Source organism: Chelonia mydas, chromosome 8, assembly GCF_015237465.2.
Source record: "Chelonia mydas isolate rCheMyd1 chromosome 8, rCheMyd1.pri.v2, whole genome shotgun sequence".
NCBI lineage: Eukaryota > Metazoa > Chordata > Testudines > Cheloniidae > Chelonia > Chelonia mydas.
In genome coordinates, this window is record NC_057854.1 from 10,407,884 (window position 1) to 10,428,687 (window position 20,804).

Below are 20,804 nucleotides of genomic sequence, written 5' to 3' on the forward strand. Positions count from 1 at the left end.
ATCGAGAAGGTCAAGAACCCTCTGACTTATCCCTTGAACCATGTTTGGCAGGGATGATTAACAGTGTCCATTCAGGGAGTGAGGATCGTCAGCAAAAAAGGAAGCTACCCAGCCCTCCTATCAGTTTGCAAGGAGAAGTTTATCAAGAGGCTCCTGAGAGTTCCCTGTCACCCAATAATGGCCAGTCGGCATCTCCGAAAGATAGGTGCTATCACCAGGCTTGCAGCAGACACAGCACATGCCATTGATTTATTCCTCTCCACTTTGTTTTAATCCTATTGACAATGGCTGGTTGTGACAGGCGGCTAAGCAGAAAACTGCTTAGCCCACCCTCTGTCACTCCAGCTCCAATTAAGGGAGGGGAATTGGAGCTGGGTAGATCACCTGGCCCTGATTGGGAAAGCTGGAACAGCTGCTGCCTCATCAGGCTGGGGCTGGAGAAAAGCCCCAAGGGAAGGAAGCTGGACAGGCTGTAAGCTGCAGTAGAGGAAAGGCAGTGCAGGGAAACAGAGAGAGATTGCTTGCCCCTTCTCCCCTGCTGGTGGACTGTAAGAAGGATCCTATGTGTAGGATGGAAAGGAGGAGAAACACAACCTGTAAATAAAAGCACCAGGTGAGCACTGCACCAAGGTCTGTGTGTGACTTTCTCAGCCCAGTGGGGGCAGGAGTCAGGAGGGCCCTGCAGGGACCCTGTTACATAAGGGGGCTTGTCTGGGATTTGTGCCAGAGCAAGAGTTTGGCAGCCTGAGGTGGAAGAGACCTTGCAGTGGCTGATCAAGCAGCAGGAAGAGCTGCAGAAGGCAGTGGGAACATTTCAGCAGTCCCAGCAGCTAGAGAAGCAGGCCCTGCTCAGCTGGCAGGCTGAGCAGCAGAGGAGTCTGCGAGGCTTTATTTGGGAGCAGAGATGACCATTCAAAAGCAGCTCCTCCAGAAGGCAGCGAGTCCCCTGGTGGGGGATGGCATGTGGGCACCGGGCTTAGGACTATGTAAAATGTGCCCGGCAGACTACCCTGATGCCTTCCTAGGCACTTTTGAGCGGGTAGCTATGGGGGCAGGATGGGACAGAACAACCTGGGCCCTACCTGGCTGGTGAAGCCCAAGCGGCCTATATGGCCCTGAGTGAGGAACAGGCACCAGGAGCTACGACACGGTAAAAGCGGGTGTCCTAGGGCTGTCAGCCAAAAAATATTGCCAGCGCTTCTAGGCAGCGAAGTGGACAGGGGGGTTGAGGCCTCTGGCCTTTGCCCAGAAATTAATGGACTGGGCCACCCGACAGTTGAGAGCTGGAGCCCAGACCGTAGAGGAGGTCATGGATGCGCTCATCCTGGAGTGCGTTTTTACAAAGCCTCCCTGAGAGGACAAGTGTATGGGCGGAGGCTGCAGTAAAGCTGACAGAGGAGTATGTGGAGGCAGACTCCCCCAGAAAGGAGGGGCACCCCTATAGGGATGAAGACTGTTGGAGAAAATCCATGGACACCCTGAACAGGAAGGGTCTGGAGAAAAAGCGGGAGTCCCACTGGGGAGCTCCCACTGGGACCAGGCAACTCATCTGCTGGCAGTGCGGGCGAGTGGGACATAAAAAGCAGGGTTGCCCAGATATGGACTGCGGCTTTGCAGAATTTTGTGGGTGGACCAACTCTGGAGGGCGGAGGAAGGGGCAAAAACTGTCCACCATTCCTGTGAAGGTGGGGAGGAGACCCCAGTGGGGTCTGGTGGACTCGGCCTGCTCCCTAGTAAGGAGGGGGCTAATGAAGCTGCAGTGGATAATCCTGGGGGCCAAAATAAATCTGGGATGCATCCATGGGGATGAAAGGCAGTGCCTAATGGCCCAAGTACCCCATGAGGTTCGGGGCCAGTTCCATTGGAAACAGGTCGGGGTGGTAGAGGGCCTGTCATACCCAGTGGTGGTGGGCACCGACTGGGACTCTTGGCCCAGAGGGAAAGGAGATGGGGCGAGGAGGCCCAAGATGAGAGGAGAGAGAGACCCATTGAGGAAGGGGGAAGAGGTCTTGGAAATAGAAAGCCCTAGACAACAGAGCCCGAGTCAGGAAGGACGGGACAAGGAAAAGGAGAAAAAAGATAGGGAGGGAGTATCCGCCCCAGGGCTCTCAGCAGAGCCAGTGGGTCCAACAGAACTCTCTGTAGGCAGACCCCTAGTAGACGAGGCCTGAATCCTGCTTCAGGGGTCTTGGGAATCAGAGGTCCTGGGTGCCCAGGAGGAAGCTGGGGCCAATCTTGAATCCCTGTCCAAGGTGAAGGAGCGCACCAAGGGGTATGACTGATGTGATGCCCTCTGGGTGGAAGCAGCGCTAAGGGGTGGCCCACCCCCCACGCGATGTACTTGCGGCAGATGGGGGATGGCTGAACCCTGCAAGGAAGCCCCAGCAGGTCACCCAAAAGATGAAGGCCTCCCCAGTAGGACCCCACCCATTAGAAGGGACCTGTATGGTTGAACTGGGTGGTTTGGAAAAAGGTGGGAGGCATGTGACAGGGTGCTAAGCAAAAAACTGCTTAGCCCACCCTCTGTCACTCCAGCTCCAATTAAGGGAGGGGAATTGGAGCTGGTAGATCACCTGGCCCTGATTGGGAAAGCTGGAACAGCTGCTGCCTCATCAGGCTGGGGCTGGAGAAAAGCCCCAAGGGAAGGAAGCTGCGGGGGAGGGAGCTGGACAGGCTGTAAGCTGCAGTAGAGGAAAGGCAGTGAGGGGAAGCAGAGAGAGATAGCTTGCCCCTTCTCCCCTGCTGGTGGACTGTAAGAAGGGGACTATGTGTAGGGTGGAAAGGGGGTGGGAACACAACCTGTAAATAAAAGCACCAGGTGAGCACTGCTCCAAGGTCTCTGTAACTTTCTCAGCCCAGTGGGGGCAGGAGTCAGGAGGGCCCTGTAGGGATCCCGTTACACTGGTTTTGTGCTTCACCAGGTTTGCCGGCATCAGGCAGCCAAGTTTGACAGCTGCTTCCAGACTCCATGGAATATCTTATTTTGCACTAACCAAAGGCATGCTCTCAGCTCCTCATCCAACAGGTGATACTTCAAACAGCTGGATTTTCCTCTGAAGCAGAAAGTGATATGATATCTGAGGCTGCTTCTTTTCTGTACGAGGAGTTGGTTACAGCTCTGTGTCATTAGATACTTCTATAAATGCAGGCTTCGAATAGTTATTCTTTCAAGCTAGCTCAGCTGCTTATTATCTGCAATACAGGGGTTAGCTGTACACAGCTTATATAAGTCAGTAAAATAGAGCTGAGCAGGAAATGGTTTTCCTGAGCCTCTGAGAGTTTGAAATTTTTTCCCATCCTGAATTGGGCTAAAAAGTTGAAATCTTGTTAATTTTTCACGGACCGATAATCTGAAAAAAATTTCAGACTAGGTCACTCAAAACACCTTGATTTTGACCCTTTAATTTTTTTAAATCTTCTTAAAAGGTACAAATAAACTAAAATTTCTAAACAAAGTCATTTTGAACCGAAAATTTCATTTTCAAAACGTCAAAACAAGATGTTTTAAAAAAAAAAAAAGAGAAGTTTTGAAATTGTCAAATCAAGAGATTCTTCAAAACAGACTCTTTCTCGTGAACAGTGTTGATTTCAAGGAAAGATCATTTTCTGAAAAAGAGACTTGTCAGAATATCCCTGACCAGGTCTAGTAAGTAGAGAATAAACAACTGAAGATGAGAAACCTTGCAAATGCTTGTGAAGCTTCACTCTCTTTTGATCAAATTTGTCATCTGGACAATTGCCAGGTGCTGAAAGAAAATGGAGCAGTGTGCAAAGAGTGAAGGAAAAAAGGAAATCAACAGAGAGCTAATTTTTTTGGATTTCCATATGAAGAATCACTGTCCACCTTGTTCTATTCGCTGACAGAATAGGTGCCAAGAGAAATAGCAGATGTGACCTTAGCTCTCCTCCTGCCACTGAGGATATGGATGGTTGCTTTTGTGATAAACATAGCTGTTTTCAGCAGAATTAAATAAATTAGTTTTACATTCATTACCTAACCACTTTCCTTCCAAACACCACTTTAGATCCCCAACCATTACTTTAGCATTCAGAATTACCAATTCAGCATGGTAATTCAAGCACATGAATAGTATACTCACTGAGTTCATTGGGACAACACACATGCTTAAAATAGACACATGCTTAAATATCATGCTGAATCTGGGTCTAAAGTAATTGCCATCTCTCCATTCTGTGATCTCTGGTTTTTCTTTTCACTAACTTGACCGTCTCTTTTCCCACTGTTTTAACACATGCAATGCCAAAATTGTATTTTGGATGCCAGCTAAGTGACATTCTTTGACATGGGTGATAGAACATGCTAGTGGAAATTCCCTTTTCCCCCCCCCCCCCCCCCAGTGATAGAAGGGTAGACTTTTAGAGCCAGAGTAACTGAGGCCTACTACCATAAGGGATTGGCAGCCACCAAGTCTGAGTTGTCACAGTATTTATGATGTCAAAACATATTGGGCCAGATTTTCAGCCATACTTGTATTTTGTATAGCCACTGATGTGAGTGTCCTCAGCTACACGTACTAAAGTGAGCACATAAAATCAGAGGACAAGGCTAAACAATTTGCCCATAATAAATATTGCAACAGGATAGCTCTTTTTAGATTAAAAGTAAAAACGTTTAGACAACCTGTTGTGTACCTAAGGCCTCACACCCAAAATTTCCTCAGATCCCTAGGAATCACATCCCTCAGATCCAAAAATCCTTAGATTAGTTGGCCAATTTATTTATATTTACAGTGTACGTATGCCTTTGTCAGTTTTGTGCTAGGAATGTTTCTAGACAATAATGGCTTGCTAATTGGAAACCAAATCAATACACAGACAAATATGTGTCTGAAGAAAAAAACGGAACAAGCTTTTTGCTTTTTCAAAGATGCACAGAGTACTGTTTCAGCACATTAATTATAATGGTGCATAGGGCAGTGAAGAAATCCTGTTCCAGGATTTTTAGTGACTGTCACGGATGAAATGTTAACTAACAAAGTCTACTCTGTTCTAGTGTCACATTCCTTTATTGTGTATGTTGCCTAACATCTTTCAATGGTGACAAGTCTCAGGTAAATCAGAGATGAGATTTTCTTCCTCAATAAAATGGATTCTAATAATGTACATATCAGAGCTGGTCAGGAACATTCTATCAGTATGAGTTTCCAATGGAAAATGCAGTTTCTGCAAAATTGAAATTTTCTGCAGGAAAATTTTGATTTTTCCGTCAGGAAAATTGAAATGAAATACTTAATTTCCAGCCTGTTTAACTCAAATTGGAATATTTCATTTTTTGAACTGATCCAAAATGCTTTATTTTGAATCTGTTCAACAAAACACTAACTTCATTTCCCTGTTGCACTCTGCTTTAAATGGGTATTGTACTTTCAGCTCCCAGTTCTGTCCTATAACCTGGGCTCCCTGGAGGACTACATTTTCCATATGGCAATGCATTGATTTTCTTTTGACCAAGCTGTGTGGTGCATCATAGAAGACACATGCCTCTGGGTGCATTATGGGATTGATAGTGCAGTTAAGGATCCTAGCCCACAAGAGGGAATGGGGGCTGGAACTACAACTCCCATAAGGCAATGCAGAGTAGGGAAATACAGTTTAATATTGAAATGACTTGAAACAAAATATTTTGGGTCATTTTTTCAACAAAGTGAAACAAACCATTTAAAGCTTGGAAATGTCAAAATGTTTGAACACTTCTGAGTTGAATTTTTGGGGAATTCCCATTCTGCAGAAAACTTCAAAATTTCAGCTTTTTGTCCCATTTTGGGATGAAAACATGTTAACGTCAGAATTTCTTGTGGGATGGAAATTCCAAATTTCTCTCAGCTCTAGTACACAGTGGTATGTGAATCAATGTTTACTAAAATGTTAATGAAATCAACTTTATTATTATTTATATTGCAATCAAAGTGTACTAGGTGCTTTACAGGCAAATATACAGAGCAGGTGCCTTCCTGAAGTGCTCACAATCTAAATAGCTACAAAAGTTGGAAAGAGGATTTGTCCCTGAAGAGATTCATTTACTTAAGCAATTTTGCACCTACAATTATTTGCATCTGCAGGCTTAGTTGTTAGATGTGTAAGGGTCAAATTTTCAAAAGAATTTACATGATCTAGGAAGCTAAGCCCAGGCTGCTAACTCACTTGAAAATTTGTCCCTAAATCCTGAATGTGTAGGTTCAAACTGGGATTTTACCTATCTATTTGACCTAAAGTACAGATGAAAATAACTGTGGGTACATATTTGTAATTGCAATTTACATCCACAAGAAACAGATGTGCCAACTCTCATGAATTTATCACAAGAGACATGATTTCTAAGTAAAATTAATCCTCACTCGTGATCTTGCAAAAGAACTCTCAAATGTCAGGTTTTTTTTTTTTTTTTCAGCCGTGGGAAGATGAAGACTCCAAAGAGAAGCAGAGCTGAGACCGGGAGGGCTGAACTCTGGCCTGGGGACTGAAGTGAGGAGGGTCGAGGCTGTTGGGATGGGGAGGGGCTGTATTGATGGTGGGTTCTGAGCATATCAGGTGAGTGCTGGGAGGGTGAACTGAGAGTGGTGGGGGTCGATGGGGTTGAACTGATGGGGTGGTGATGATGGGGGTTGGGGGACTGAATTGAGGGGGGTTGAGTGGGGACAGAACTGATGGGGGACAGGATTAATTGTTGGACAGGAGAGGGGCAGATGGGGGGGTGAGAGCTCCTGCAGCAGGGACCAAAATAACCGTACCCAGCCAGCACTAATTGTCACATGCACACACCCTGGAGATGAGCAGGGGGAGTTCAAACATCAAGAGACTGACCTAGAAAACAGAGTATAATCTTTTTTTTTTCTAAATGTCATGCTTTTTTGGGCCCATCTCATGATTTTGGGGGGTCCGACTCAGGATTTTTGAGCTCTTGAAGCTGGCAATACTGAAAATATTAGAGATTGCAACACCATCACAATAATTTCATCTGACTTCCAGCATAATATAAACCATAGCATTTCACCCAATAATTCCTTCATGAAGCTCAATAACTTCTGGTTGAGCTAGGGCATCTCTTTTAAAGAACAGAAGCCACTGTCTTCACATCTCTCTTGTTATCTTATACTGGTTTGTAAAAGTTAACCCCTTTTAAACTATTACATAATCAATCCCAGCTTCATCCCTCTCCCGTATTTTTCCACAGCTCTCAAGTCTTCCTCTGTTTCTATGCTCTATTTTATAAATGGACTCTTATTTATACAGCAGATTTAAACAGTTACATATCTTGACCTCTACCATTTACTATGATGTACATTTATTTGATACTACAGTAAAACCTGTGTTATCCGGCACTTTATCAACCAGAACGCTCTAGTAACCGGCATTTCTGGTATCTCCCAATACAAATCTTCACTCTGGTAACTGGGACTAGTATAATGCCTAGGAGGATGTGCAATTGCACGTTCTGCACTCCCTTTATGCAAAGGAGGCAGAAGACAAGTCAGTAAGCTGATATCAGGGATTTATTCAAAAAAGCAGCTTCCAGGGTGTGTCACAGGGTTATTAGAGATTCAGCCCAATCTCCTACACCTTCTACATCTACAATGATAACTGATGTTGATAATAATGACTCTGAGGCACTGCAAGACCCTGAAGTGCCTTCTGAATCATCAAAGATTAAATTATGTTCAGTATAGTTTTAGTGTTAAGTGTATTTTTAGTGATCTGGGTGTATGCCATGCGCTGCCCATAGTGATATGTAGTGTCATAGGATAACCTACTTTATTCCACCAATATGCCAGATAACAAAGCTTTTACTGTTCTACTAAACAACTGTATGAACTCTTGCTTTTGCACTATTTCAGGCACCTATAATCGTTAGCCCTGAATGTGCACTGTAGGACATGGCACTTTAATATAGGATGAAATGTGTTGATAAATTAGACGGTGCAATAATGTTTCATTCATGGATTTTAATTTACTTCCAACAGGGTGGTATTTCTTAGCGTCCCAGAAAGTTAATGTCACTGTCAATAGAGACTGTGATCACCACTTCAACTATATGGTTTAACTTCCCTAATCAAATGCACAGGTGAAAGGAACTACCGTTCTAAAATTGTGTGTTTGTCATTCAATTAGTACTCTATAAATCTACCATTCTCAAACTTGATACCCTTTATACAAAAGTAATTAAAGCTATTTATAGCAAAACATCAAATATTGCAAAGAAACACTCATTTCTTTGATGCCCCAGTGCGACTCGTGATGCGACTGACCGTGTTTTGTTCATCCTTTGCTTCTCTAGGATATCAGGAATATGACTGAGATAATGCATTTGTGAGACATCATTTAGGATCTCTGGAGAAAATGAAGCATAAGCACAATTTTGAAATACTGTGTACTGCAGCCCACTTTGTGTAGTGTGGTTTATGTGCACATACAAGTAAACAGATGTTCTGATGGCTAAAGATAAGATATTGCTGTATGAAATTATGCTTTTTTTAATCTGGGAATACTTTTGAATACAGATGATCTAGAATGGTCTCAGCACTCCCCCACTTAAGTGCTTAAACATTCTTATTTTGCCATCGTACATTAGGAGCAAATGCAGCCTTTAAAGTTGTAGTTCTGCATCCAGGGGCAAGATCCTCAGGTGTTATGAATTGTCATTGCTCCGTTAACTTCAACGGAGCTATGGCAGTTTGCACAAGTTGAGGATCTGGCCCCAGATATTTCATTTCACGTTAATTACCACTGGCAAAAATTCCCTGTGGTAAAAATGTTACAGACCTGACAGAGTTTTTACAGCTTATCTGCACTTTAACCATGCAGCTTTTGCAACACAATGGCACCAAGTTCATCACGAAGCTTTCCTCTGGAGATATGATCCTTAGCACAGTACTCCTTCCTGCTGACAGCATGGGCCCCATATGTAGACAGGCATTTCCTCGAAGAAAATGGAAAGAGCAGTGCCAACGCCTGTAAATCAAGTGGCTATACCATGCTAACATGAAACAGCTTTTCCATCCCACATGCATTCTTTAAATGAAAGACACTCTCTTTTCCCTGTCATCGCCTTTTCTTGTACCAAATGTAAAACTGTCTAATTACGGCACAGTGATGGACAGACATTACAAGATACAAAGGGTCGATAAGTATCAAAAAGGAGAAAATGCTTAGCTGATCTTGATGTATGCAAAGCAGTCACCGAGGGATTGAGCCTGTGAGTAAAGCGACTATGAGTTGACCCTAACTAAATAAAAGCTGCTCTTATACTCCACATATTTTAAATCCATTTGTTAGTTTCATTCAGATTCCTATGCTACTGCTACCTTTTAATTTTTTTAAAAAATGGCTTCATTAGGTTTAATAATGAGTGCATTACAGGACACTCATGCTATCAGACATTACATTTCCCTATTTCCTACCTGGTACATTTTGAGTTAACTACTGATACGCTCTAACCAGATCTGAGTGACTTGCTGGCTGGAGGGGGAGGGGAGAAAGAACAGCCATGAATATATTCATTTGAATCTGAATTTCTGGTCAGTCATGTTCATGATCCTTTCCCACTCGCCTTCCACAGACATTTGAGTTTTATTAGCATAACTGCATGTGAAAAGTGAATGTTTAATTTAGTCAATTTGCTAAAAGCAAATTTTACTATATATATTTGATTTTACAATTAGCAATTAGAGCCATGTGGATTAATTATGTAAGTCACATGGTGCTGTTTCTGTTTCCTAACTGGATGATTTATGTACATAATAAACACAGAGTAATTTGTGAATAAAGCAACTGAATTGTTCATGGAAGAAATTCACAAATAATTTCAACTAACTGTAACACTTCACAATTTTGCAATTTTCTCAGACCATTAATGAACAATAAAAAATGTTGAAATACACCAAATAATTAATACAGGTGAGTTATTTGCTCAGTTCTAATTCTAGGCTAAAAGCAGCTGTAGGTGCATGCCAGCTTCCAGAGGGAAATGCATCCTGCAGCTCTGTTACTTTAAATCTGCCTTTGATGGGGTGAAACCCCATCATGGGCTGGAAAGTGGTTAATAGCCAATTATTTACAGCACAGGTGCAATAAATGTAACTAATCAGTTGCTTCTCAGCCGTAGAGGTGGGTCTGGGAGGCATCAGGTGAAAACTTAGTAGATACCTGGCTTCATAAAAGGGGAAAGAGTTCAGCCTGAAGGAAGGAACCACAGAGGTTCCTCTGATGGGACTGGTGCTAGAGTCTGTAGGAGAATAGGAATGTAAGAGAGATGCAGTCTAAGGGGCCAGTGCTCGCTGCTAGAGATGGTGAGAAAACTGTGGATTGCTAAGAAGAAGGAGGTTGAAGACAGAGCCCAGAAGAAGGGTAGAGTGATTGAGAGACTTTTTGGATGTTGGTTTGAGCTTTTGTTACCTCACAAGGCAGCTTCTCAGCTGTGGAACTGACTGGCTCCCAAAGGCAAATAACCAGCAGGAGGTGTGGGAGATGAAGATCCTTGAGACATCATGCCCTGCAGCCAGGGGATGTTCTAGGGTGAGTGTGCACCACACTATGGCCACTTGATGCCGCTGTGGATATATATTTCCATTCATATTACTCTTGCTTCAGTCACTGTATATGACTTACTCTCATATCAGCCACAGCACACAGGATGTCTGTCCTGCAGCTTCCACTAACTCCTTAAGGCTTATTTAATTTCCCCTCCAGTGCCAATAGCAGTTCTGGAATGAGCAGGAGGGGAACCTCTGCAGCTCATGCCTAAGGAGCAGTAAATTTTCCAAAAGCCATCAAGTGATGGTGCCAGACATTTGCTCTCCTTAAGCTTGTGGGAAAGACTCATGATGACTTTGCTTGGTGCTAAAGCAGCTCTAACACCGAAGCACCAGTTGGTGGGGATTGTACTCTAGGTTTGAGCAAATTGTTGTTTCAATTGGGGATTATTTATTTGACATTCAAGCCTTGCAAGCCCCTGAGCTGATTGATTACTTTGTCCAATGCTTCTGTTCATTCCCTGTTATCTCTCTTATGGGCTGGTCCCCTCCCATTAAAGTCCATATCCGTTCTGCCATTGATATGAATGGGTGCAGTATGAGACCTTTGCTTTGTGGATTACTGGGGGTGTATCTATGCTTAAAATGCTACAGCTGTGCCACCGCAGCGGCCTCTGGGATGTAGATTTTTTTTTTTTGTACCCCTGAGTGACAGTTATGCCAACCTAATTATTTTAGTGTAGTCCGGGCCCAAGTCAAAATCTTCTTCTTTCTTAGGCTGTGATTCAGTACTTTCCTCTGGATTACCATGCTGGTTCTAGAACTGTCTTCTAGTCTGGGATTGGTGCCTTGAGTTACCTTCATGATTAGCTATTTTTATCCCATGTGGAAACTTACTCCTGATTCAATAATATGTAGCTCTCATACAATGCTCTTCATCCATAGATCTAAAAGGGCCTTACAAAAGAGGTCAGTATTATCCCTATTTTAGAGACCTAAAGCACATATATAAACCGAATATGAACATTTCTTTTGAAAAAAACATTGACTTGCTTTGTCAAATATACCTGCTTAAGGTGATCCTCAACTGTCACTCTTCCCTCAGCCCAAATCCACTTACTGCACTTAAACCTGCAACTAAGAAGCCACACACAATGTCATGAACTTGCCCTCTGCCTCAGAAAGTGGCCAGATGAAACAAGCTCAAACAATGTCCTATTGTTGGCCAGAGTTGCTCTGCAATGAGAGCAAGCAACAGAATTCTGGCCAATCACCACTTCCACAATGGGACAAAGGAGAGACCATTGCTTTGTGCAATAAATTCACAAAGTCTTCTTTACTATTGTCAAAGCTGGAAGGCACAACGCTTCCCCTTCAGAAGACTTATGACACCATTGTGTTGTGGGGTTTTTTATTTTCATTTTTCTTAAGAACTGTGTGAAATGCACCTGGTTTAATCACAACTCACACCCCATTTGTCAAAAGCTTTTGTGAAGGCTAATGAACCTTCAAGTGATCCTGGCGTGACTTATGGTTTTCTATCAACTAACGTTTCAAGGTTTTATGTGCCTTCAATTTGATGGGAAGAGAATGAAACTCCTCAGTTTTTACTGACTTTTGCTTTGTCATTTTGAATTCATTTGAATGAACAAGATTTGTGTTTGGATCTATAGGATGGAATGTTCACATGTCCCTACTGAGCTTTGCATATTTCTTCTCTTGCTCACATTGCCATGCCCTCTAACAGATGGGACGTCTTCCCCAACTCTCTCTGGGTGACTGCCTTCCCTTTGCGCCAATCCCTCCTTGAGACACACTTCTGCTGTGAAGCCCACTGGAAATGAGTGAATCATGACATGGCACAGGAATATCTATTGATCATAAAATGTATGTCAGAGTGCACATGCCTTTGATTAGCCACACAAGGTCGATTTTTTTCAGAAATGCCTAAGTCCTACTTTTAAGAGTACCCAAGAGCCATATTGAGGTATGTCGGCATCTCAAGTTGCAGATAGATACTTAACGGGATTTTCAAACGTCCAATAGGTTAGGTGCCTAAATGCCTTTGAAAATCTGGCTTTCAGGTACTTAGCCGAAATCACATAGATTTTGAATGGGACTTGAGCACTTAAGCCATTTAGTTGCTTTTAAAAAATTTTACACATACTCTTGTTACTGACACCTAACTTTCATACAAATCCCTTCCACACTGTGTTGCTCCTTCATTGCAATGTATGCAAATTTAGACTGAGCTCTCAAAGGCAGGGTCCAGACACTCTGTCTGTACTCTGAGGTGTGTAACATAGCTCCAGGTTCTTTAATAATCTGGATTCTTAGTTCTAATTTTTCTCCTTCAGTTGCATTAATATGAAAACTTTCTGTCCTGAAAGCAACTAAAATGTATAATAAAAACCAAGGCCTTACTTTCCTCTTAAAATTGTATTCACCCTTAAAGAAATTAAATAGGGTTGTATGAAATATGCAGAATATAAAATGTGAAATGAGTCAGGCTGGTTGAGAAGGCCTATAGACTTAACAGGCTGCAGGATATTCCACTGCTTTACTTGAATAACCAGACAACATAAATAAGAAGTTTATAGAAAACAGTTTTTGACAACTGGATGCTGACTTAAATTAATGAGGTGTCCAACATGGGCTTATTATAGTTATCATTCAACTAGGAAAAAAGTGTGAATACCTGACCATTAGAAGCACATTTAAACCTTAACTTGATAAAAATTGGTACATTATTTAGCCTTTAGTTCCCTGTTACCCTATTAAAAGTAAAGTTCAGCAGAATCCTGGTTTAAGAATGACACTTTTTGAAACATGCAACAGCATGGAGGAAACCTGCCGGATTATCTCTAGGTTCTCTGTATTCTGAGTGAGAGGGGGAACCACTAGTTCTGGTAACTACGTGTTCTGCTGCAAGTGCTAACTTCCCTAAGTAGTACGGAGGAGCAGTGTAAAGGCTATCCCCTACCTCCCCTGGTGTAGTATGCAGCAGAGTTGGCTGGCCACAGAGAGAAAGCAGGTGTTGTGCTTATTAAGACTGATGGAGCTTTCTTTCCCTGGCAGCATGCACTGTCCTTGAGCTGGAGGAACAACAGAATGCTGTAGCCCTTGCAATTTAGTAAAAGCCCGTGCATGTAACCATTCTGCAATCAGTACAGGTTCTCCATTTGCACCTTCTCCATTTCCTACATACACACAGGATCACATGCTGATGTCAATTCCACTGATGTAACTCTGGGGCAGTGGAGTTACTGAAAAATATACTCCAATCTAACTATAATTGCCATCTGCTATCGATATTACTAAACATCTCATTAAAACAAGCCCTCCCAATAATGAAGATAAATGTATTACTAGGTGCACCTAATGGCCAGAGTCTATCTTTGGTGCAAAGAAAGGGATGAAATTGTGTATGACAGTTTGTTAGCATCTTCCAAATCACACATTCCTCAAGGTCAGCTCCCTGCCAGCTTCAAAAAAAAAAAAAAAAAATCACACCAGCAAGGCAGAACAGAGACTCCTAGCACCAGCTTGGAGCTGTCCTGTCCTGTTACAGAAAACGCTGCTTTGTGCAGCAAGCAAGATTGCCTTGAACCATGGTGCTTAGGGAGGTTAATGAGCCAAGATACACTGAGTATTTGCCTTGTAAAGAGAAAAGGGAGTTGAGGTATGGACAGAAAAGCATCATATCCTCACAAGCTGGGTTTAGATGCTAAGATATTTAAACAACAAGGAGTCTGGTGGCAGCTTAAAGACTAACGGATTTATTTTTTGAGATATTTAAGTGCCTAAAGATGCAGAGAGAGAGGCAGAGGGATTTTCAAAAGTGTCCAAACTGGTGAGGCAGCTGACTTCCATAATCACTCCAAGGCACCTGTCTGCATCTTTCAGAGCCTGTCTCTGAAAATCAGCCCCAGTATGCAGGTGTGTCTAGATAATATGCTTTCTAACCATGGACACCAATGGGGTCAGGATTTCACTCTTGGGGTCAGAGTGTAGCTTTAACCCACAAGCTGTGTTACAGTAGGGAGAATGAAGAGGTGCTGGAACCAGGGGGTGCTTCTGCAGCCCCTGGCTTGAAGTAGTAATGACAACCCAAATACATAGTTTCTGCCTTCAGCCCCCCGCTATAAAAATTGTTCCAGCAGCACTGCCCCCAGTAAAGGCTGGCCCAGCTTTGCTGATCAGCGCAGAAAATGGCAGAGCTCTGACCAGCTCCTCCTTGAGTCCTTTGGGGAGGCTAGTGCCATTCAGCCTGAAGCCTCCACTTCCTGATATAGATTGTGCCTAATCCAGGACAGGGGATGACTCCTCTCCTTCCTACCTCATTCGCCTATGCAGGGCCAGGTGAAATCTAGTACTTACATTTCGTAAGTTTATTGTATAGCATCTTTCACAAACTCATGGTGCTTCCAAAAGTTACAAACAGGTGCAAAAATTACTGTCCAGATTAAATATTTTCTAAAATCACATTCTAGTTATAATAGGGAGAGATGCATTGGATGCACGGTATTCTGCCCAAGAACATCCAAAGCACATGCTTATGCACTGAGTTTAGCACAAAGTGGATTTAACAGCAGACTTCAGATATCGGCACACATAGCGTTACAGTCATGTTGGAAGATGGCCACTCACCAGCCATTTGCAAACTGGTGGAAGGGGCTTCCCATTCAGCTCCACATTTTTGGCGTTCACACCATCTCTGATACAAAAGGTGTTGCTTGTACATATTTCACTACAAAGTACATGCCATAACATGTAGCTCTTACGCAGTGATTTGTCAGTAGATCTCAATGGAGGTAATAGCATCATGTCCATTTTACAGTTGGGGGAAACTGAGGCACAGAACAGTGAAGTGACTTACCTCCGGCAGCAGGCCAATGACAGCCAGGAAGAGAAACAAGATCCCCAAAGTCAGTCTGGCGTTCTATCCACTAGGCCACATCATGTGCCCTACGGATAATACATAAGAACTATTTGATCCTAAATTGAATTCTCTGAGGCACGCAGTGACTTTGTGTTGCGTGTACACTGGGACCCTGCTCACTGTTTTCAGGCATTACTGCAATGCAAATAAATAATATTATGGAGAACGGAAGGTAGGACCAGTGGTGCAAGTAGATTGTAATTCTTATCACTATGCATGGGTGACTCATGGGAGGGACACAAAGAGGGGTACCAGCTAAAGGGGTGGGATTATGTAACCTCCCCATATGACTCCTCCCTGCCCCGCCCCCAACCCAGAGCCCCCAAGCTCTCTCCATCCCATGTTACCTGGGGTGGGGTGGGAGGGCTTTGTCCTCCCACTGCACCGAATACAGATTTCTGAACCCCAGGGCTCTCCTAGGAACTGCTCTTCTGGTGTGACTGTACTGCCCCAAGCCCTGCCCCCAGCCCTTCCTCACAGCTACATCTCCTGTCTGGGGTCTGTACAGCCCTGCTGGAGGACAGGACTGGGGGCAGTACCAAGACAGTCGTACTTGAGGTGCTGCTGGTATGAGGCACTGGCTCCTGGGAGCAGCGGCCCCACGTTCTGCTCCTTTTGCTGCTGCGGTTCCCAAGAAAGCTCTGCCGTTGTAAAAATGTGTCTTTCTGGTACGGCGTACTGGCAATAAATATCTTAATGGTACGGCATCTCTGACCATACCTGCTTACTTCCACCACTGGGTAGGACTCACTCACAATCTGCTCAGACTAGAATTTGTGCTCCCGCCACTAGTACTTTGCAGGGATTACTTTCTTGCCAGATTGAAACAGACTAAAAACAAGCTGCCATAAATATAAAGGGAAGGGAAAACACCTTTAAATCCCTCCTGGCCAGAGGAAAACCCCTTTCACCTGTAAAGGGTTAAGAAGCTAAGATAACCTCGCTGGCACCTGACCAAAATGACCAATGAGGAGACAAGATACTTTCAAAGGGCGGGGGGAGAAACAAAGGTTCTCTCTGGCTGTGTGATGCTTTTGCCGGGACCAGAGCAGGAATGTAGGTCAAACTCCTGTAAAAAGTCAGTAAGCAATCTAGTTAGATATGCGTTAGATTCTGTTTTGTTTAAATAGCTGATAAATAAGTTGTGCTGAATGGAATGTATATTCCTGGTTTTGTATCTTTTTCTAACTTAAGGTTTTGCCTAGAGGGATTCTCTATGTTTTGAATCTGATTACCCTGTAAGGTATTTACCACCCTGATTTTACAGAGGTGATTCTTTTACTTTTACTTTAATTAAAATTCTTCTTTTAAGAACCTGTTTGCTTTTCATTGCCCTTAAGATCCAAGGGTTTGGATCTGTGTTCACCTATGCAAATTGGTGAGGATTTTTATCAAGCCTTCCCCAGAAAAGGGGGTGTAGTGCGGGGGGGAGAGACGTTTCCAAGTGGGCACTTCCCTGGTTTTTTGTGTAGCACTTTGGTGGTGGCAGTGTTTAACCAAAACTGGTAAGAATAAGCTTAGGGGGTCTTTCATGCAGGTCCCCACATCTGTACCCTAGAGGTCAGAGTGGGGAAGGAACCTTGACACAAGCTGTGCTACACGTGAGAAAATACAGCACATTTCCATGCAATTACTGACGGGATAGAGTGGCCAAGAATTTAAAACTTCACCCTCCTGATTTTTAAGAGGTCAGGATCACTGAAAAGCTTCTACGTTCTTTATCCTGAAGCTATTTCTGTTCATCAGCTCCAACAGCAGCTGCTATGTGTGCTCCTCGTAACTCCCAGGCCTTTCAGCTTTTAGAGACAAGGCCTGGGTGGCAGCTATTCAGATCCTAGGTTAATACTGAGCTTTTTGTTATGGTAAAAGAAACCCTATGAAGGGCTGGTTCTTAAGTCAGTTCTACTCCAAATATTGTGTTAATGAATCCACAAGATGAGGATAAGGTAATATAAAAGTATGGATTCCTCCCTAGACATTTTAGTGTTGAGATGGAAACTCTGCCTTTATCTCCCCAGGAAGCAGCGAGCTTTCCCAATGCTGAGGGCAAGATGATCATTTATTGAGATCATACCAAATAATGCAATACCAAATAATGAGGAGGAGGGTTAAGGGATGAGATTAGAGGGGAAAGTCTTCATGTGGCTTTAAGGTAGATATTTGGCATCATTTAGTGCCAATGATTTGTTGGAAGGGGGCTATTAATTTATATATGGTACATTTTAAAAAACAGGCCCTGATCCTACCATATATTTGGTGTCTGAATTCATGTGATATTTGGATGGGGCAAGTAGAGCTGAAAGACAGCCCTTTAAGCCACTGCTCTTCTTTTCCTCCTAATCAGAGCTGTGAGTGTGACCCTGCTTGATTATCTAGGTCACAGGCACTTTCATGTTCAGGCAGCTGGAGCAGCAGCTGTAAAGGCTGATGAACGATTTTTTTCTCTATTTTATTTTTTCCTTCTCTTCGATTCAAATAATTCCTGACAATCCCATTTCAATTAATCTACCTGTTCTTTCTCAGAGAGAGAGTGCTTAGCTGGACAGTCTCAAGATCTTTTTGCAGGGTCCTTACTGGACCTTCCAAACCCCTTTTCATGAAGCATTCTCCCCTCCCCAAGTACATTCTTTGAATGAAGACCAGGTATTTTTCCTGAGGCAGAGGTTCTGTATTGGGTTGAAAAGGAACAGAACTGCCAGTCTAGAAACAGTAAAAAGAAAAGGAGGACTTGTGGCACCTTAGAGACTAACAAATTTATTTGAGCATCAGCTTTCGTGAGCTACAGCTCACTTCATCGGATGCATGCAGTGACAGGCCTTTCAAAGGGAGGAAAAAAGGATGAATCTCAGTAGGTAGGGAAAGTATCATTGATAGTCAAATAATAACTGACGGAGGTATCACAGGTTTGTTAAAGGTAGGTTCTAATAACAAAACATTAAGACATCTGGAAACGGCTACAAATCACATCCTGTAGAACAGTGGCTCTCAATCTTTCTGGACTCCTGTACCCCTTTCAGGAGTCTGATTGGTCTTGCACACCCACAAGTTTCATCTCACATTTAAAAAAAAAAAAAACCAACAAAACCCACTTGCTTACAAACTCAGACGTACAAATACAAAAGTGTCACAGCCCATTTTTACTGTAAAGTTGCTTCCTTTCTCATTTTTACCATACAGTTAATAAAGTCAAATGGAATATACATATTGTACTTGCATCTCAGTACATAGGATACAGAGCAGTATAAACAAGTCATTGTCTGTATGAAATTTCACTAGTGCTTTTTATGCAGCCTGTTGTAAAACTAGGCAAATATCTAGATGAGTTGATGTACCCCCAGAAGACCTCTGGGTACCCCCCAAGGGTACATGCATCTCTGGTTGAGAAGCAATGCTGTAGAATACTTATCTAAGAGTGCAGGTCATGTCCTAAGCCATAATAATTCTAGCAGGGGGTGGGGCATCCAAAATCATTAATCAATTTTACCCTCTTAAAGAAATCAAAGGTTTGTGTATGTATTTGGTGATTTGTTTTGTTCCCCAAATAGCATACTGGAATAGCCCTGGAGGGAAAGTACCAACATGCAGATATATTTATCACAAGGAACTGAAGAGGATGAAAAGCCTTCTACAGTTGTTTTTTTTAATATGGAAAACAAAATACGCTAATAAAAATATGGCTCATATGTTACAACAACAAGTGATAGTTACAAGGGAGAATATGAAACTGAGAACACCATGCAAGTTCATAGGGAGGGGCTGACGTTGTTCAGCTTATGCAGTGTTGTTGTAGATGTGTTGGTTCCAGGATATTAGAGACAAGGTGGGGGAGGAAGAAGAAGAGCTCCGTATAAGCTCAAAAGCTTGTCTCTCACCAACAGAAGTTGGTCCAATAAAAGATATTACCACACCCACCTTGTAGCTCTCATTGTTTAGCTTGTGAGGTATGATAGAATCACAGCACTAAATGATAATGCCTGCAGGCTCTCTGCGTGGACTTCTCTTCAACTGCAAGCTCACATGAGGCATTAAAGAATATTGTTACAATGGGTGTGTTTTTGGATAGCCCTCTGTTTCTGAGTGGCTTTTCTGCTTACAATGCATTCCTATCTCTTTGAGCTTCCTTTACATATATCATATCACAAATAAGCGTTCCTGTGGTAAAACTCTGTACTGATGCTGTATGAAAAAAACTGGTCAGTGAGTGGCTCTATGTTTTCCTTCTTTTATGGGAATCCATATCCCATTATCTATCTTTCACTGGAATATCCTGACATATACACTCGTTTGCAATTGCAGTGCTAATCTAAGTAGTGGCAGTAATAATAATTTCCTAGGTGATCAATCTTCTGCATTTTAAAACTTACAATTGCAGAACATATGTAAAAACTAAGGATGGCAAGCTTGTTTTGCTCATGATGATACCCCACCCCAATAACATGGTTCTGAAATTCAGCTCAGCCTTGAGTCATTACTTTACAATTCTTGTTAGGAGTGAATGCAATAAATTATGCCAGGAAAAATTAGAGAGAACTGGAGCGGGGGGGAGGGAAGCACAGACCATGGGAAAAAGTAGAGAAGGTGAGGGAGAAATTCAAGTGAAAAAAATATATAAGGCCAAAGTTTCACCTGTTGTAATAAATCAATGTAGCTCTGTTGGAGTCCATTGTATTCAGCAGCAGAGGAAGTAGCCTGCTGTATATAGGCCACCCAATTTACCAGTCTGGGTTTTTTTCTGAGCTGGTTTGTCCATCCACACCACTAATCCTGCTTAAATTTAGCTGTCTTCGCTGCACTACCTGCAGCGGAGCCAATGCACTGGAAGAGCAGTTTCATTCTTCAGTGCTGAATTAACCTTGGTGGCACTGTCTTGATGGCTGTCCAGGGGTACCCCAAGGTAGAAAATCATGTTTATTCGTAATTTTAAATAGTGATCCTTAGAAAAGCTACATCAGCCCCCACCCAGAATAAGAGGTTCACAAGTTTGAGCTGAGCTACTTTTGCACAACTAAAAGTTATTTGGGAATTGTGCAAATCCTCAAGTATGGAGATCATCCAGTAAAAGGCAAACATTAACACAACCCAAGAGGAAACGTGATAAGTGATGTTATCACCTCTCTGTCAGTGAAATCATTGTTTTACTAGAATTTGGCCTATCCTGCATTCCCATTGATTTCATCTTGCCCTCCCTGCCAGAATCAGCTCCCAGTTCAGCCATGCACTGAAGAATGCAATTAGCTTTAAATACATTTGCAAAATACATTTCAAATAAACACATTTGCAAAAATCGCAAGTTGTTCTTGGGGTGGGGGGAGAAAAAAAAGTGACATTAATTGAATAAATGACTCTCTGCACTTGTACAGACCCAGAACTCCAGA

At 42.9% G+C, this 20,804-nt stretch overlaps 1 long non-coding RNA gene across 1 annotated transcript; it reads left to right on the forward strand.

The window, feature by feature from the left end:
- The first annotated feature begins 451 nt into the window (after positions 1–451).
- LOC122461365 lies at positions 452–9,894 on the forward strand. The gene is made up of 3 exons (XR_006283210.1): positions 452–613; positions 6,410–6,549; positions 8,821–9,894. It is a non-coding gene; the product is annotated as an uncharacterized LOC122461365 (long non-coding RNA).
- The last annotated feature ends 10,910 nt before the right edge of the window (positions 9,895–20,804 follow it).